The 17,688-nt window shown below is 47.5% G+C and overlaps 1 protein-coding gene across 3 annotated transcripts in view; it reads right to left on the bottom strand.

Annotated features, from left to right (window-relative positions):
* ASIC1 (acid sensing ion channel subunit 1) overlaps positions 1–17,688 on the bottom strand; it is a 147,010-nt gene that overhangs the window by 105,319 nt on the left and 24,003 nt on the right. For all 3 annotated transcript variants that reach the window (XM_024214737.3, XM_024214736.3, XM_024214738.3), the window contains one exon: positions 9,847–9,988. The gene's annotated coding sequence lies outside the window, so the exon portion shown is untranslated. The remainder of the gene's footprint in view (positions 1–9,846; positions 9,989–17,688) is intronic.

Consider the following 17,688-nt stretch of genomic DNA (forward strand, 5'->3'; position numbering starts at 1 on the left):
AAGGAGCTGTTACTGCATCAGTTACACTCAAGTCACATTTGCAAGGTTACCCTCCCAACCATTAAGGCTAGAAACAGATTTTTTGAAAGGAATGCTTAGATCGTGTCACCATCATGTGATTCAAGGAGCCAGGGTCTCCTATGCACATGCCCATTGTGACTATGCCCTAACATGACCTTGCTTAACAGTTATTCACTCTGAAGAGCTCCTCAAGTGCAGATCCTAAACAATCCCCTCAGTGTTCACTCCAAATTGTTCCCCGGGTACTCACCCTAAAAAAAAAAATCCTCTCAGTGCTCATCTCACACCATTCCCCAGGTGCTTACCCAAAACAGCTCCTGTCTGAACGCTCTGGGGACAACACGAAGTGCTCCTCCTGGAGTGCTCATGCAAAAGTTCTCCCTGAGAGTCATAGTAAACTTATCCCCAGGTGCTCAACACAAACCATTTTCCTGGACCTCACCCTAAAGAACTTTTCAGGTGCTCATATAACACCACTCCACGCTAAAGAATACTCCTAAACAATTTTGCAGGTGCACAATCTAAGTTGCCTGCCATATCCTCATCCTGTACCACAGCTGGATGCTCACTCTTAACTATTCCTAAGTGCTCTCCAGCAATTGCTCCCCAGTAGCACCAGATTAAGGCAATCTGGGGCACAAAGCACTCCTCACATAAGGAGACTTGTCTGCCCCTGCTCCCACACCATGGCCCTGTCCTGCTTGCAGTAGTAGTGCCAAGGGCCATTCATACAAAAGCTTTCTGCTGGAGGCCCCACCACCACTCCTCTATGACCCAGCCAGTACACACCTTTCGGAGTGACTGTGTCGTGCTGTCTGAAGACTCAGGCAGACACTGCTCCATCCTCTATGCTTAATCATGTCTTCAACATTGAGGGATAGAAACATAATTTAAAAAGGAAAAAAAACTGAGATGCTAACATTATAATATGACTCCAGAAACTGAGGCCCTAGACATGTCCTTACTATGACCACTCCCCTAACGAGCTGCCTGCCCCGATCTAGCCCTTTGCCCCATTCCTCATTCTCTTAACAAGCTCACATTCTGATGCAATCCCATTCCCCTAGTGAGCTGACAATCTAGTCTATCCAAAACAAACGTATAAACATTTCCAGTAAATGTACTTAATATAAACTTGATTGCCAAGGGTTGTTGTCATAGTCCTCAATAATTAGCGACTGTTCAAATGAGGAAAACACAGGAAATGCCTCCACTCTGTTGCAACCCAGCCCCTAGGACACAGACTGGAAAGAGGAGACATTATCTGTGTTGAAATATTGCCAACATGCTTGTGGGCAAAAGTCTCTCTCAAGAGACCCGGGAACCCAGGCTGAGTCCTGGACAGATTCCACTCATTCTGGAAAGCTGCTCCCATTCCTGGAACTGCTGGATCTACAGAAGTCAAGAGAGGCCCTGTGAGGGAGATGCTACAGAGATATTGAAACAAGCCTTCCTCCCAGGAATTCTCTCATAGGTTTACTACCCCAAGGCCACTCTGCCAGTGAGAGCAGTAGCAGGTGCTAATGCAGAGCGGATAGGCACAACATGGGGTAGCACCCCCTGCTTTTAGCACTGGAGGCAAAGGGTTCAAGCCCTGCTGAGGACCCAGGGTGGTTACAAACCAGCAATGAAATTTAGGCTGTCAACAAAGCAGAGGGGTGCTCACCCCTCATCTAATAGCCACCTGACTACATGCCTTTGCAAAATGGCTTGGTGTTCAGGCACCACTTTCTCCTAGGATGAGGTGTTCTGCTTTCATTAAGCAGAAGCTAAGGGCACCTGCTGCGTCTGACTGAAAGAAAACTCGGCTCATGTTTCTTCAATCTTCTTTTTAAACGAACAGCACCAGAGTTTTCACCACTTAAAAAAAAAAAAAAAAGGATGGTTTCAATTTCCAAAGAGGTTGGGATGTGATGTGGGCCTGGGGAGGAAGGACAGGGATCCTTCTTCCGAGGGGCGACAGACCAGGCAAGCTGTCCAAATGCTATGCCAACATCCAGGAAAATATTTTCCCGGAGGAAGTATTGGCAGGGGCACTGCCCACACTGGGCAGGTCTAGCTCACTCAGCTGCAGTCAGCATGCATTAGGGTCAAGAGCCAGAGAGAAAAATTAAAGAGAGAAAGGAGAACAGAGAACAAGAAGTGACAAAGGGGACAAGAAAGAGAAAGAACAAGAAAGAAGAATGATCAAGATACAGAGGGAAAGGAAAAAGAACAAAAAGCACTAGCAAGAGCCACAAAATCAGAAAGAAGAAGAGAAAGGAGATGAGAAAATGCAAGGACAGATAAAGAAAGCTTGCAAGGAGGGATGTGTGAGATGTAATAGAGACAGAGGAAAGGAAGAGACAGAGAGAGCCTGAACAGAAGAGAGATGACAGGGAAGAGTGGAAGATTTAAAGAGAAAGTGACAGAAAGAAAGGGGGGGGGTTGCTTCCACTCAGCGGAGATGACAAACTGTCAGCGGTGATTGGTGCCATCCACAGACATGTAAATTATCTGGGCACCTGCAGTTCCTGCCTCACAGGCATCTTGGGGGTAATTTGGAACTTGCTCTGCTCATGCCACCACCCCATCACTTTTGTGGCTACTGGGTGCATGACTCATGAGACCCAGATCTCCCTCTCTGCAGCTCAGTGACTCTGGCCCAAGCAGAGCACAAAGCAGATCATGGGTCACTTGCCTGCTGTCCATGTAACAAGAACAAGCCAACTGGGGAGCTGGGATTTAGATTAAATTTCAGGAAAAACTTCCTAACTGTAAGAATAGTGGGACAATGGACAACCTTGGGAGGTTGTGAAAGCTTCTTCACTGGAGGTTTTCAAAAGGAGGCTGGATAGCTATCTGTCTTAAACACAACAAATTCTGCATCTTGCCTATGTGTTACAGTAGAAGACCTTTGCGGTCCCTTCTAACCTTATGATTTTGCCCCTCACTTCCCCCCAATCTCCATGCAATCCTGTCAAAAACACACTGTGATTAGCCAAATTGAAGGGGATTATCCACAGGATAATGAGAGGCTGGTGGGAATATAACTCCAATCTCAGTGGCTGTGGTTTTACATCCCTGCCTAAAGCATCAGGTTCACCTGTGCTGCTTCCATGCCATTGCAGAGGCTGGGGCAGCAATACTTCCATCCAACCCCACCCAATCATCTGAACCTCTCTGCAGACTGAGCTACTTCAAGGGAGAGGAACACCCAAGTGGGCTTCCATCCTGGGCAACTTTGCAAAGCTAAGCAGCCCAGTGAGGGACCTCTGATCAAAGTTAAAGTGCAGGATTCCCCTAGTGAGTCTCCAGACAGCTGGCACAGAGGAAGATACCTGTGCACAGCCTTTGTGTTGTGTGCCCCTCACCAATGCACCCATTGCATACTAGGCATGCTGCATATACAATTTCTACAGATCCTGTGTTTGGAGTCTCCATGCATTGCAGGACCCTAGGAACAACAGTTGAGCTACATCATAACATTGAACTAGATGATTATGTTGCACCTATACCTGGCACTTGTATTGTCCAACCATTAGGGATTCAGTTCACTACCCATACCACTACTGGTCCTGGAGCTTTTCAGTTATCCTTTGTGTGCTCAATCCTGCAAGGAGCTGCATGTCCTCAATTCCTAATGAAGCCCTTTGGAGCGGAGTCAGACCTTGATTAGTTCCCTAAGTTGTATGAGAAGAACCTTAGAAGGGGAAAGCAAAGTTACCTTGGACAGCCAGCAGGTGGCAGCACAAACAGCATAGTACAGTACTACCGTACATTGCAGGGATGCATCCAGTCCACACAATGCAACACCATGCTCTTTTGCCCCGGGTTCAATACTGCTCACCTCCTGAACATGAGGAAAATACAGGCTGTTCTCCCTTGCTGCAGTGCCCAAATCACTAGGCATTAGGTGCCACACCAGGCATAATCAATGAAAAAGAGCTAGATGTCTATTGTGAAGTCTATTGTGTTAGGAGTGGGTAGTTTGATAAAGGGTCCCTGGCCTCCTCCACCCTGTCATGCACAGACTCCTTTGCCTCCCTACTGAGATGACTAGCAAGGACAACAATTGTGCCAGGGATGCCACTGAGCCCGCAAATGGCCTGAGATCCTCCAATTTGTTCCATATGTGAGGCCACCAAACAAGCAGCAGACAGTGACACCTTTTACAGCCTGGCTTTCTCTCTCACATTACTGGGAATCAGGGGTTGCTCCATTGAAGTTACACTGGTGTGAGAGAACAATCAGTCCCCTTATTTCTATAAGCCTGAGCTGGATTCAGTTGGTTGTCCCAATGCTGAAAGGCTCCATACCCTATCGCCCAAGCCATCAGCCATCCCCACTGCCCCTTTCGCACTCTCAGACAATACTTGGCTTCCTGCCTTAAGAGTTGGCTCTTCAGCCCTTTGGGATGCCACATATCCTGGCTTTAATGGCTCCATCTCAGTTTTGATGGGGACTCCCCTGCAAGCCTTAACAGCAACTCCACATACCTCCAGGGCTACCGTGGCTCTGTCATAGCAAATTGCAGCACCGGAGACATCCATGCTGCACTGTCACAGCACTGGGTCATGGTGGTGTGATAGTGCAACAACCAGGCAGAGTGAACCACCATATCTGTCTCAGGGAACAACTTTTCTTAGCAGCCCATAAACCATGCACTTTTTTAAAAAACATTATTTCCTTAGACTAGGCAGCCCTCTGCTTGCAAATTGCTTCTTTATCTGGAACCACAGTCCATCTGTCGTATCCGAGGCAATTTAATTCGTATTGGTCTATTAAGTACTGCAGTCGCTGGAGGTGCTTTGGTGGTGCTGTGCAATGCAGCTCTGTAATTCCTTAGAAGCTAGTAAAAGCTCTCATTTTTACAGGGCTGTTTTTCCACCCTAACAGTCTAAGACACTTTCTTAAGCATTCCCATAAACTGTGTGACCCCTGTGGCCACACAGGCCGAAGATAGAGGGTCACTTAAATGCCAGCTATTCAGAACAGAGTCCTCATTGTTCACTGCTGGGACATTTAGAGTCTTTGCAGCAATGGGGGTTGCAAATGGCAGCAATGTCTGGTCAAGTTTGGGCTTTTATTGCTTAAGATGCAGGGACTGTTATGGCTTTTGATGCCAGAAAACAAGCGAAATCACCCATGCTCATGTAGTTGTCAGGAAGCAAAAGCCTGAAGTCTGGCTAGGTCATGGGTCCATCCCTCCCTACTGTGGAAGTGACAGGAGTGACACCAGGGATGACTATGGCCCATACTGGCCACATCTACACTAGAAATCTCATCTGTTTGTGACCAACTTGGTTACTTTGGATAGGCTGAAGCACAGAAGATTCAAAATGCCGGTCACATTAGTTATGCCAAATTATGTTAAGGTCAGCTGGGGGCATTGCCCTGCTACAGAACTGGCACTTTGCTAGACTGACTCAGCTGCAATACCCTCTAGTACACATCACACAATCCAGAGCCCAGCTTCCAGGAGCACAGTCTGGGAGACTTGTCAGAAGCCATTGTGGGACACCTAAGGGAATTGAGAGAGAAAGTAACAGAGGGTCCTGTGGCACCTTTAAGACTAACAGAAGTATTGGGAGCATAAGCTTTCGTGGGTAAGAACCTCACTTCTTGCATCTGAAGAAGAGAGGTTCTTACCCACGAAAGCTTATGCTCCCAATACTTCTGTTAGTCTTAAAGGTGCCACAGGACCCTCTGTTGCTTTTTACAGATTCAGACTAACACGGCTACCCCTCTGATACGTGAGAGAAGGTGTCTAATTTCCATAGCCCCTGGGAAACTCCCATATTTCCCCAGGGTAGCCAATAATGTATTTGGTGTCAGGGTGATTTTTAAGGTCTAGTCTTCACATCACCATGGTATTTAGATAACCCGCTACTGGAGCGGCGTGAGGGAGCAGCACTAGATTTCAATGGCAGAAGCCATCTGAACCTGATCTTTTGCAGCAAGAAGTGGTTTAAGCTCATGCAGGAGGCTAAGGATGGTTTTGGGTGGTGAACAACTTTGTCTGAGCCCAGCAGCAAGAGTTTAGTGATCCTCACTGAGAAGAGTTTTACACATTTCTTTGCAGAGTTCATTCAGATCTGGATTGAGTTCACGCCACACCAGCTGGATCCATTGTGGTGGCGGGAACGAACACAAAGCCTTCTCTACTTGGATTTCAGCCCATGGCATTTGCTGGAGCTCTGCAGATGGTAGGGTATATTTGGGATCAAAGGGTTCCATTTTGTCACTCCCTCTAGTTCAAAGTCTATAGTGGGGGGTGGGGTTTGGGAAGAAACATGGGTTCACGTGTCTTGTATGCTGATGGCACCAGCTCCCTATTTCCGTCTCCTCCCAGAAAGGATGGAAAGTCTTAGAAGACTGGAGTTTGGATGAGGGCTAGGCAGCTCAGGCTCAGGCCAGGATGAGATGATGTACAAATTGGAGGAAATGGAAGTCACTATGTGTGATAAGGTATATAAACCCCGCACTAGCATGGAAGGGGGTAAGGAGCTTATTTGGACCAGAGTGGCTGTGGCCTCACCCACAAATCATGCCACAACTGGAGGAGGAGCTAAAAAGAGGGAACCAGGGGAGCCCTGGGATGGAAACAGACTGGTGAGCTTCTCCAGACCTGGAGAGAGAACTGACAGCCAGAAGGAAGGTGCAGAATCTCTCAGGTGTAGGAGAAAAGAGCGGAGACTTGCACTGGAAGCCAGTGGACACTGATACTCCCAGGGCTCCTCTGAAGTAAAAGAGGCCACAACCTGAAGGAGCAGCTTACCGGTTTTGCTTTGCCTTTCTTTTGCTTAACCCCTTTTGCAGACTATGGCCTGTTTGTTGGCATCACGGGGGACACAGAGAGGGGATGAGCCAGACAAGCAGCCCTAGCCAGAAGTTGAGTGCCAGCCCACTAGAAAGACACCCTCCAGCACCTGCTGAGGTGGGGTGGAGCAATTGGACTCACATGCATGTACTCCCTATGTAGTCTAAAGGTGATGTCCTAGTGAGGTCAGATTTGTGACACTAGGTCAGCACAAATAGGACATATCCATCCCGTTTCTAACATCAACAACACAAGGATCTTGATGGATCCCCTACTGCAATGAGATTCGGAGGTAGCAATGGTTGCCTAGTGCATTTTTCCTCTGTGCTTGACAAGGGGTTGTGTATTTTCCTTTCAGATGCAGGACTCTGCTACATGTCACCTTGAGAATGGTTACTGCAATGTACTCTCACATCTTTAGAGATTGCATGCGGTGCAGAAACTGTGTCTTGGTAAACAGAGGGTCAGAACAACAACACAGATCAACACATCTGTATACAAAGATTAACACAGTGTTCTGCCTGTATACACCCAGCCATACACACACACACACACACTTCTAGGGTACACACAGGGCCGCCCAGAGGATTCAGGGGGCCTGGGGCAAAGCGGGGGAGCTGCGGCCAGGGCCGGCTTTAGGCACCGCGGGGCCCGATTCGAAGGAGCTGCCGCTGAAGTCCTGCAGCTGTCTTCGGCGGCAGCTCAATCGCTGCCACGGAGGAAGGTCCCTCCGCCGAAATGCCGCCGAAGACAGTGGCAACGATTGAGCTGCCGCCGCCAACAGTGCCGGGACTTCGGTGGCAGCTCAATCAGCTGCCGGTGCGTTCGGCGGCACTTCAGCGGAGGGACCTTCCTCCGAAGACAGCAGCGGGACTTCGGCGGCAGCTCCTTCGGGACGTTGCGGGGCCCTCTTAGGGGCGCGGGACCCGATTCCGGCCCTGGCTGTGGAGCTTGTACTGACCCAGCGGTGGTCCGGGTCTTCGGCGGCATTTCGGCAGCAGGGGGCCCTTCAGATGCGCCGCGTCTTCGGCAGCACTGAAGGACCTGCCGCCAAAATGCCGCTGAAGACCCAGACCGCCGCTGGGCCAGGGCTTGCGGGACCCCTGCGGGGCCCAGGGCCTGGGGAAAATTGCCCCACTTGCCCCCCTCCCCTGGGTGGCCCTGGGTACACGTGTGTACGTGCTACCTGATCCAAAGCCTGAAGTCAATGGGAGTCTTTCCAGTTCGTTGAATGGGCCTGGATCAGGCCCAATGTGTGTACACATGCACGTGCACATGCACACACTGGTTGGAAACTGCCCTGCTAGTTCCCCAGCAAGCTCTGGATGCTGCAGGATAATGATAGAACTTAGCATTTATATAGCTTCAAACATGTAACACTCACAGTACATGGCACAAGCCCTGTATCAGCATGACGCACAGAACCCCAGATGTATTTGTGCAGCAGAGCAGGCTAAGGTGGTGATCGCCCTTGTCCTATGTCTGTCTTTGGAGTTGGTGCTCCCGGGTATGTGCTCTGATCCCACCACTTCTGGGTGCATGCTCCATAGTATTTCATCAACAGTTTTTTTGAGAGACACACTCTGTAGCTCCTCCTATCACCATTTTGGGAGGGGGTGAATTTTGTACCTATCCATGCCCCATTTTGGGAAGCTCCTCTTCCCATGTCTCTGCTTTGCAGTGCATATTATTTAGCCCCTCACGCCATCTTTCTAGGGTGCAGGTTCCCATTCATGCCACCCCTTTTTCAGATGTACACCCTCCACTCCTGCTTTGAGGAGAGCTGCTCCATCTCCCCATTGGCATTTTAAGTAGTGCTATCAATTCCAGATTAAAAACAGAGAAAAAAACAGGCCCCCTCACACGAGGGCTGAGTGACATGTAAAACGTCTCATTTAAGGATGCTCCCTGCTAATGGATTGCAAATTGCTTCAATCAGCTCCGATATTACAGATTGCTCGTCTGAAATTGCTGTAAGGAGCTCATTCCGGGGGCCAAATGCACTTCCCATCTTGGGCAAATAACCATCACATAGTAGCAATAGTAAGTTGTATGCAAATGAGGCACTGACATGGGCCTCACTGGGGCTTTAGACACATCCCCTTCATCTCCAGCTAGGGGCTGCTTGGGGACACACTCTCTCTCTCACTGCAGTACTGGGCTCGGATATCGGTTACAGATTACAAAGCCAATTGCTGTGACAGCTGCATAATTCCACAGTAAATGTAACAAAGCGGCCCTCCTGGACTCAGAGAACATCGTCACCATTTAATCAGCTGAAGGCACTTTTAAAATCTCACACTGGGGTTGCAGTGGGACAGCCGTGCTAAAAAGGGACGAGGGTGAAGATTTGGATTTTTGTTGCATCACATTGCCTGCTTGCCTCCCACCGCACAGCAGTAGCAGCCCCATGGATTTCTGGGTAACAGAGACTAGGGCATTGAGTCCAGGCAGAGTTGAAGGGCTGTGATTAACCACCTGCCTGAGGCATACCCAGCTGCTTGTCAGACAAGAGGCAATAGGTACTTGAATAGGGCTAAAGGTCAGTGGTTTAATGGGGCTACTGCTTTCTATTCAATAGGCAGGTGGGCGCAGCAGCCTTGACACAGAGGTGATTTTGTACCAAACAGATGACAAGTAGAAATAATTAGACCAGCCAATAACAATTAAATCCAGTTAGCAAGTGGAGACAATCAGAAGGTGCAAGGGTGCAGGAGGGAGGCAGAGATGAAAACCATGTCTGTACTTACAAACCTCTGGATGGGCACCTTCACCATGCAATATCTGTACTATGTTTCACAGCCATCCAGATGTTCTGCATGCATTGGTCATAATGATTGGTTGTAATACCCAGGACAAGGTCTTGAGCTCAGGCCTGACTGAACTGGTGCCATCTACAGTGGTTTCTTCCCAACATGATGCATGTGATGGACACATGCACTGGAGCATTAGCCCCCTCAATACTATCCCACAATGCAGTGGCTTGCGTTTTTACCCAGAAGCCAGTTCCCAGCACAGCTTACCTGTCTGGTGGAGTCTTTATGTTACGGGAGGTAAAAGTGCATCTACTGCATATTTCAGGGATTTGGAGATAGGCAGGGGGCCTTGTTAAACCTCCCCCTACCGTTTCACATAGGCTGCTGGGCATCATAGATCTTCATGAATCTGAAAGGACAAAAAGGAAATGCAGCCAAGGCAACAATTTACAGCAGAAGTCCAGACCATTTACCTGTATTGACTCCAATGAAGAAACTGCCCTTCTTGATATTACTCTAATGTTATATAAGACTACTACTAGCAATGTGATTTCCTACCCATGTGGCAGACACCTGGTAATATGTCCATCCAGCCTTGGATACAACCTACCCTGGCTCCCCACCTCCAATTCACACACACCCCGAGAAAGGGGAAGGGGAGAAGGACCTACCACAGAGGTTATAGCTGCCCTTGGAACAGGGGAGGCAGTAGCTGTAATGGTTAGAGCAAGAGTCTGGCTATCAGGACTTTTGGATGAGAACATTATGAATTATCTGCTGGAAGCCAGAGCTGATGCATCTTGTTGAGACTAACGAGGCTATTGGCAGAGACATATTTCTTGCAATTTCTGGTTCTGGCAGAGGTGGAGTGTTTGTTATGATCTCAGTTACAGAGAGCCTTGGCAAGCCTCATACAAAGCGCACTTACACTTGCTATTATTTTTTTAAAAGTAGTCCCTGACCACAGTGCCTAACCATTGAGTCCTAGATTTTCAAGTATTTCTTTTCTATCTAAATATTAAATGGGGTCCATATCCTGTAATTAAAGCTTTAAGGTTGTTTTTTTATTTAATAATATCTTAGTGAAAGTGAATCAGCAAGGTTCACATGGCTATAGAGATAACAGGTCAAATTCACGGAGGTCAGTGGAGCTGCATCTGCTTAGCTGCAGGGCTGACTTACCATTATTTGTATTATGGTAGCACCTACCTACCCCAACTCAAATCAGGGCCCCATTGTGCTAGATGCTGTACATACACAAAGAAACAGACCTGCTCTGAAGAGCTTACAAACTAGCTAGACAAGATAGTAACAAAAACCGAGGCAGAGAGAGTTTCAGTGATTTTGTCACAGGGAATGTGTGACAGCCAGGAATTGAATGCACATCACCTGAATCCCAGGCCAGTACCTTAAAAGCAAGGAAGGCCTTGTGGTTATGTTTAACTTTTAATATTATTTTGAATGTGGTAGGATTAACAGTGTGATGGGCACTTCCCAGACACAGGTGGAAACACAGTCCCTTCCTCAAAGACCATCCAAGCTAGAAGGACAGTCAGATGAAGGGTGAAGGAAAGGAGTGTAATATACAAGTAAAGTGATCAGCATAAGTAAAGGCACATGACATTGTAAACCTATTAAATCGCCTTCCTTGTACAATTCACCCTTTGGGCGTTTCTTCCACATCAGTTGTAATATTCTCATTAAACTGAGACCGCCTGGGCTGACAGCGGCACTGCTGCTAACCATTGAGATTTTGGAAGTCTTGCAATATTTATTTGTTTGTTTTTTTAAAAAAAGGTTCACGTGATTTTTCTGATTTCTGTTTTCAGATTCACAAAGTTTTGCCCTTATCCAAAATTGCCACCATCTCCCATGGCACAGACTGCCCTCAGCAAGATGGTCGCTATTTCCCTACAATCTTTTCAGGTGAAAGTGAGGCTCCTCCCTCAGGAATGCTCAGTCCACACTCTAGATCCTCTCTCCATAGGGGCCTCCTCCCACCTCCTTGACATTCAGGTGCAGTAACCAGTCATTTGCCTCAGCGAGTCAGCACTTACCAGTACCCACTTAGCCCTTTCCCAGCAGGCCCTGCACTTGCTAATGGTGGCACTCACTTGTGTCATAGCACATAATTTCTGCTCCCTGACAGGATGATTTCATGTAAAGGTTTCAAGATGGCCATACAAACACTTGCAGCATGAATACTTGTGCAAATATGTATTCATATGAGTATTTGTGCAACAAGACTTCCCTTATACAAATGTTCATGAAAAACAAACAAGAGTTGCTAGTACTAGAGTGAACATGTGCGTTGTATTCAAACAAATGACTGCAACTTCTGTCACTCGCCCTAGATCTCCATATTAATAAGGAAAGGAATGCTCTGGCTGCACACTGAGCCCAATCAGCAAAAATCCCCAAACAAGTCACTTCTCCAGAGCAGAATCTTTTAGAGTCTGAATATTCCCCATCAGGAGCTCTGCACGCTAGGGAGACCAGATGGAAATTAAGCTCTTGATGGGAGGAACATTAAGGCATTAATTCAGTTGTCAGGCTGCATCTAAAAGAATCATGTGCAGAATATGGAGGTAATAACGAAGGCTGCAGTGGGGGCTGGCTGGTTGGACGGTCTCAGGAGAACATTTTGGTAGTTTAAGTTCAACATGGGGTCAGCAGCCAAAATCTTGAGTTTGGCTAGTCCCCAAAATCCAGCTAAAAGCCCTAGCCCCAGCACTCTGGGCTTCTAAAGGAATCTGAACTCCAGAGTCAGATCCATATTTTGCAGATAGCCAGAGTGGGCTGAACAACCTAGACGTGATGGGAGGGAGCGAATGAGAATGGAAACCTGAATGTCACTGCAGAGTACTGTCTCCTAGATTGGACCCATAATCAGAGGCTATTCAGAGTGCCGACCCAATTGTGTGGCTTTGGGCCTCCCCTATATCTGAAATCATCACATTCCCTACTGTCTCCTTCTGCCACCAGAGCTTGGCACACATTAGTCAACTTCTCTGAAGCTTATGAGGCTGGGTGCCTGAATGTGGACTCCCTTTGGGACAGGTTTCCATGAAGGGAGGGCAGAAAATCACAGGTGGGTCCGAGTGGCCATGTTCAGACTAAAATTCAGAGTGCCCCAATGTTCCAGAAGTTGTGGGAGTTTGAACCTTGGGTTCTGTTTCTGGCCCATTTTCACTGAAATCAAGAGGAACTGGGGATGTGAAATCCCCAAGGAATCGATACATGGAAATTGTCAAAAATAGAAAAACTGGGGTTGTTTCATCCCCAGAATTCCAGACCTCAGAAACTGTCAAAAATGCCTATCTTATTAATATCAATGCAGAAAAGCTTGGGTAGAAATGGGCCACAGTCCAAATGGTTAATGCACCTGTTATTGCTTTATTATACACTATTATTTAATATCAGCGCTCCAACAGGGGCTGGAAATCCCTTTATAGCTTGTGTAAATATTTTATACTTGTTACTGTAAATAGAAAAGCTTAAGAACAGGCAGAGGAGGGGATGGGAGTTGGGCTCTGGGATTGCAGTATAAAGAGCACAGCGTGTGGATACAGATAATTCTATCTGCCTGCATCAGCTGCCAGTGCTCCCCACAACAGGAACGGAAAGAGGTTTCAGTTAGTCTTTCCTGACAGCACACAGAAGAGAAAGAGAGATGAGGATTCAGGAGGAAGAGCGACTTGACAGCCAGGCCCTGGGGAGCTTATCCAAGAGTTCCTGGGCTTCACTGGAGTCTGGGTGAATAAAAGCTGGTCTACACAGCTTCTACACCCCTATAAGGGATAGCTCAGTGGTTTTGGGCATTGGCCTGCTAAACCCAGGGTTGTAACTTCAATCCTTGAGGGGGCCATTTAGGGATCTGGGGCAAAAATCTGTAGGGATTGGTCCTGCTTTGAGCAGGGGGTTGGACTAGATGACCTCCTGAGGTCCCTTCCAATCCTGATATTCTATGATTCTATAAACCAGTAAACTGATCTAGTTAAAGTGGTACAGCCCCTAGAGTGTAAAGGTGCTTATATTAGTACAGCTTATTCCCCTAAGTATAGGGGCTAGGGGTATAAACACTTTGATACAGGTATAATTGCATCCATCGGGGGTTGTACCACCTTAACTATTAGTTTATATACTGATACAGCACTACAAAACCACATAGAAAAGTTCTTTGGGACACAGAGGATTTCATTTCATCACCTGTTCAAATCCAGACCACATCAGTAGCGACTGAAAGCCATTCCTGCCCAATGCCTGGTCAGTGGCCCTTTTGTGAAACAAGTTGGATGCGTCTCAGTCCAGCTCCAAGTGGGACAGGTGCCTACATCACAAAAAAAGCTGCCAACAAAATTCTATGTCCCCCTGTTAAAAATTGCAACAAAGAGGCATCCAAGGCAGGTCTGAGGTGCATGGATAGGATGGTGTGGAGGGCAGGCTTGCTACCCATACTGCACCCATGTTATGGCTAAAGACAAGCCTTCAAATTCTGGGGCCATCTAGCCAGCAGTACCTGCCACCAGCATCTTAAAAAAACAACAGCAACCCCAAGAGCAACATGAGGTGCCTACAGAGCTAACATCCAGCATGCCCAGGGCGGGAAATATAGCTGATATAGCTGTAATCTGCAGCATCTCCTCCCAGAAAGTAAACAATGGCATCTCCAAAGGGGATGTTACCCCAGCCCTGTGAATCCAGGGCAGGGGATTACAGTATCCTACATTAAAGTATCACCCCTCGCCTGGTATCTGAGAATACAGATTGCAGCTGGTTTTTCGCTTCCCACATGAATGTGATCTCAGGGCATGAAGTGAAGGGGAAAACCTCATAACAAACAGAAACAAACAACAGGCCCAAGGGCCCTATTATGCCTATGTTTGCAAAGTGGAGCAGGCTGTGATGCCGCTGGGGTCTTTAGCATATTAAAAACCAGGCTCCAAAGCCTGTAAATAAGTGAAGGGATTTGCAAGTTTGCAGGATCGCATGGTGGGGTGCTCAAATCCTGTAAATGTGATGCGATCAAATCCCTCAGATGAGGCTCCACATAACTCTTCCCCCACCCAAAGTATGTTCCTTTCAGCGGAAACTCCCCTAGGGTCTCCACAGTTGGAAAGAGGCTGCCATTTACCACACCAAGGGAAGCTGGGATGGGAATCGGGATGGGATGGAGTGAGCTACTTTCAGTGGCTTAAATCACAATAATAATTCTTAGTGCTTTCAGGTAGCTTTCCTGTGGGGATCTCAAATCCCTGAAATACAAACTCACAACCTCCCTAGGGGAGCAGGTAACGGATATATCAAAATATAGGGATTGCTTCACCCACTTCTGAAACACAGCACCCCCTAGTGAGGGATGCAGCAGCTGCTCAACAGTGCACAGTAACACTACACAGCAGTTTGGGACAGTATGTGGAGAAGAAAGCACTTGAACGAAACCAGAGGAGGGATTTAAAGCAGGCAGAATGAGTTGGAATCTGGCCAGGTGAACTCCCCTTTAACATTATGGAGAGATTCCACAGGATCTACGGGGTATGTCTACGCTGCATTTTAAACCCCCCAGCAGCAAATCTCAAAGCCCAGGTCTGCAGACTGGCTCGTGCTACGGCGCTAAAAACAGCTGGGTAGACACTCAGACTGGAACTTGGGCTCCGAAGCCCAGGGAGGGGAATGTGTTTCAGCGCCTGAGCTCCAGCCCAAGCCACAACATCTACATAGCTGCTTTTAGCACTGTAGCACAGGCCCTGCGAGCTCGAGTCTGTAGACTTGGGCTCTGAGATTCGCTGCCACACAGCAAAGACATCGAAGTGGGATGTAGCCCACGAAAGCTTATGCTCTAATAAATTTGTTAGTCTCTAAGGTGCCACTAGTACTCCTGTTCTTTTTAGTGATCACAATGTTGTGGGGGAGGGGGCACTGAGGTAAGTCAGAGGGGAGAGCACCTCCTACTGAGTCACCAACATTTCTTCCTGCAGCACCCATACAATGTTCCTAAACTGTCTCCAATCCAACGCTGGCCTAATCCTGCTGCGTTTGAGAGTTCTAAGGCGATCACAGAGCAGAGATTCAACCAAAGCCATTAGCATAGAAATCAAGTTCCTCTAATTCACTTTATTCTTGTAAATCAACACAATTTTAGTAAAAGCTACTAAACCCCCCAATGCCACACAATTTCCAATGTCTCTCTTGGAGGAGATGGTTAGCTCTGCACAGCACCAGCTGTAGTAAAAAGAGAGCCCGAAACATAAGGCCTTGTATTAGAGGCCTGGTATGAGGCCCGAGGCCTGGTCTAAAGTAGTTGTCAAAACTTTGCTGATATAAAGCAAAGTCAGGTTGTGAGCTAGAGGCAGGGCCTACTCACAAAATCTGTAATATTATTCTGTAATTAAATCTATAATAAATCTGTAATTAGCCTGGGCAAAAACAGGGCTAATATTGCTGAAAAACTCATTCCTATGAATTGCTAGGTACAAAACACTCACGCAAACATTCCAAAAGGGCAGTACCAGAACATTCTAACACCAAGAATGGTACAAGTACGCTCCCCATAGATAAGAGGAACATGCTGACCCATCTTAAAGATAAGGTCAGGATGATGAATAAAGATATTTCAATCGAACTAACAGGTACAAGGTAATGGGTGATAGCGAGCCACGTCAGAGGGTGGCACCTAACCACGTCAGAGGGGCAATACATAACTTGTTTATATTGGGGTATGAAAAGGTATCTGGGGGGGGGGGGTGTTGGGGTCTGGCCGAGGGGATAGTGGAAAGTCCCACTACTAACTGAGCCAGTCCATTGTCACAAGCATACATGGGATAGCTGTAACCATTGAGCCGGGGCGTTAGCATCATGCTTCGTCAGCAATAAACCTGAACAAGTTCCTTCACTGAAAACCAAGTCTGTGAATTTATTGGGCAGTTCAATCAAAGTCTGCTGTCTCCGCTATCTGCGCAGAGCTGGGGCAGCATACAAAAAAAATCCCACACACGCAGCCAAACATCTGACACCACCAGCCAGCCATGTGTTGTAAAACAGCCCTAGTCACCGAGGCTGTAAGTCAGATCCAAATGGGGTGAAATGCAAGTTCCTCTGGAACCATTGCAGCTGGTCACATCACACCTATAGTCTGAATTGAGCGAGCCCACTGGGTCCCACCACCCCGATAACCTTCCCCTGCTAGAACTAGTCTCCTAACTAGGCCACCATTCAATTTCCAGTAAGAGCTCCATTGGAGCCATCCCGCTCCTTGGTCTGAACAGGATTCACATTAACGATCCCCATTCCAGTGCATTCTTCACTGCCAACCCCATAACAGAGACATTACTGTCTTTGGTGCCAATGAGGCACAGATTAGGGAGTCCCCAATTGTTTAAAGGTAGGCAGAATATCTGGTACACACCTCCAGTGAGATGGTAACAGCATCTCTGGGACAGGAGTGGGGAAAGGGGAGTTGGGAATGCCTCAGACAGTTTATTTCTTAAAAGTACCTACCCATCAGGGTAACCTCATGTGCAATGAGATAGGGGAAAACCTGACAGTTCAGGAACACGAGAGGGTAAGTCAGAGCAGGAGTGGGAGCCAGGAACTCTGGCTGAATTGCCAGGACCTCAGGCACTTCAGGTCTCTCTGTCTTCCCGTCTGAACAACAGGAATGACAATACTGTAATGAGCCAGTGAGTATATGTGCAGCACTGCCCTCTACTGGATAGAATGGAACAGCTTCAACTGCTGGGACCATAACTAGGCTCCTTGGGACTTCAGTAATACAAATTAATAATAATAATAAATAATAATATATTGTAAATAGAAAATCTCCAATAGTTCAATGTGAAGCCACCCCACCCCACCCCGTGCTGCCTTCAGTTACACTTTATTCCTGCCAAGCATGGAGCAAAAAAAGCCCAAACACACAGGTGCCACAAAGCAAGTTACAGTAGGGATAGACCTCTGCTCCCATGGTACAGGGCCCTATTGCTTGAGCTAAAAGAGACTTTCCATCATGACATGGGTTTGAACTGCAGGATGGCTGAGGTGGGAGCATGGAGAACTCCATCTTCAAAGCCATGAACCTGGGAAAGGGAAGGATTCTTGCTGAATGGAGGA

The sequence above is a fragment of the Terrapene carolina genome, unplaced genomic scaffold (genome assembly GCF_002925995.2).
Source record: "Terrapene carolina triunguis isolate 2854851 unplaced genomic scaffold, T_m_triunguis-2.0 Scaffold641, whole genome shotgun sequence".
Lineage (NCBI taxonomy): Eukaryota > Metazoa > Chordata > Testudines > Emydidae > Terrapene > Terrapene triunguis.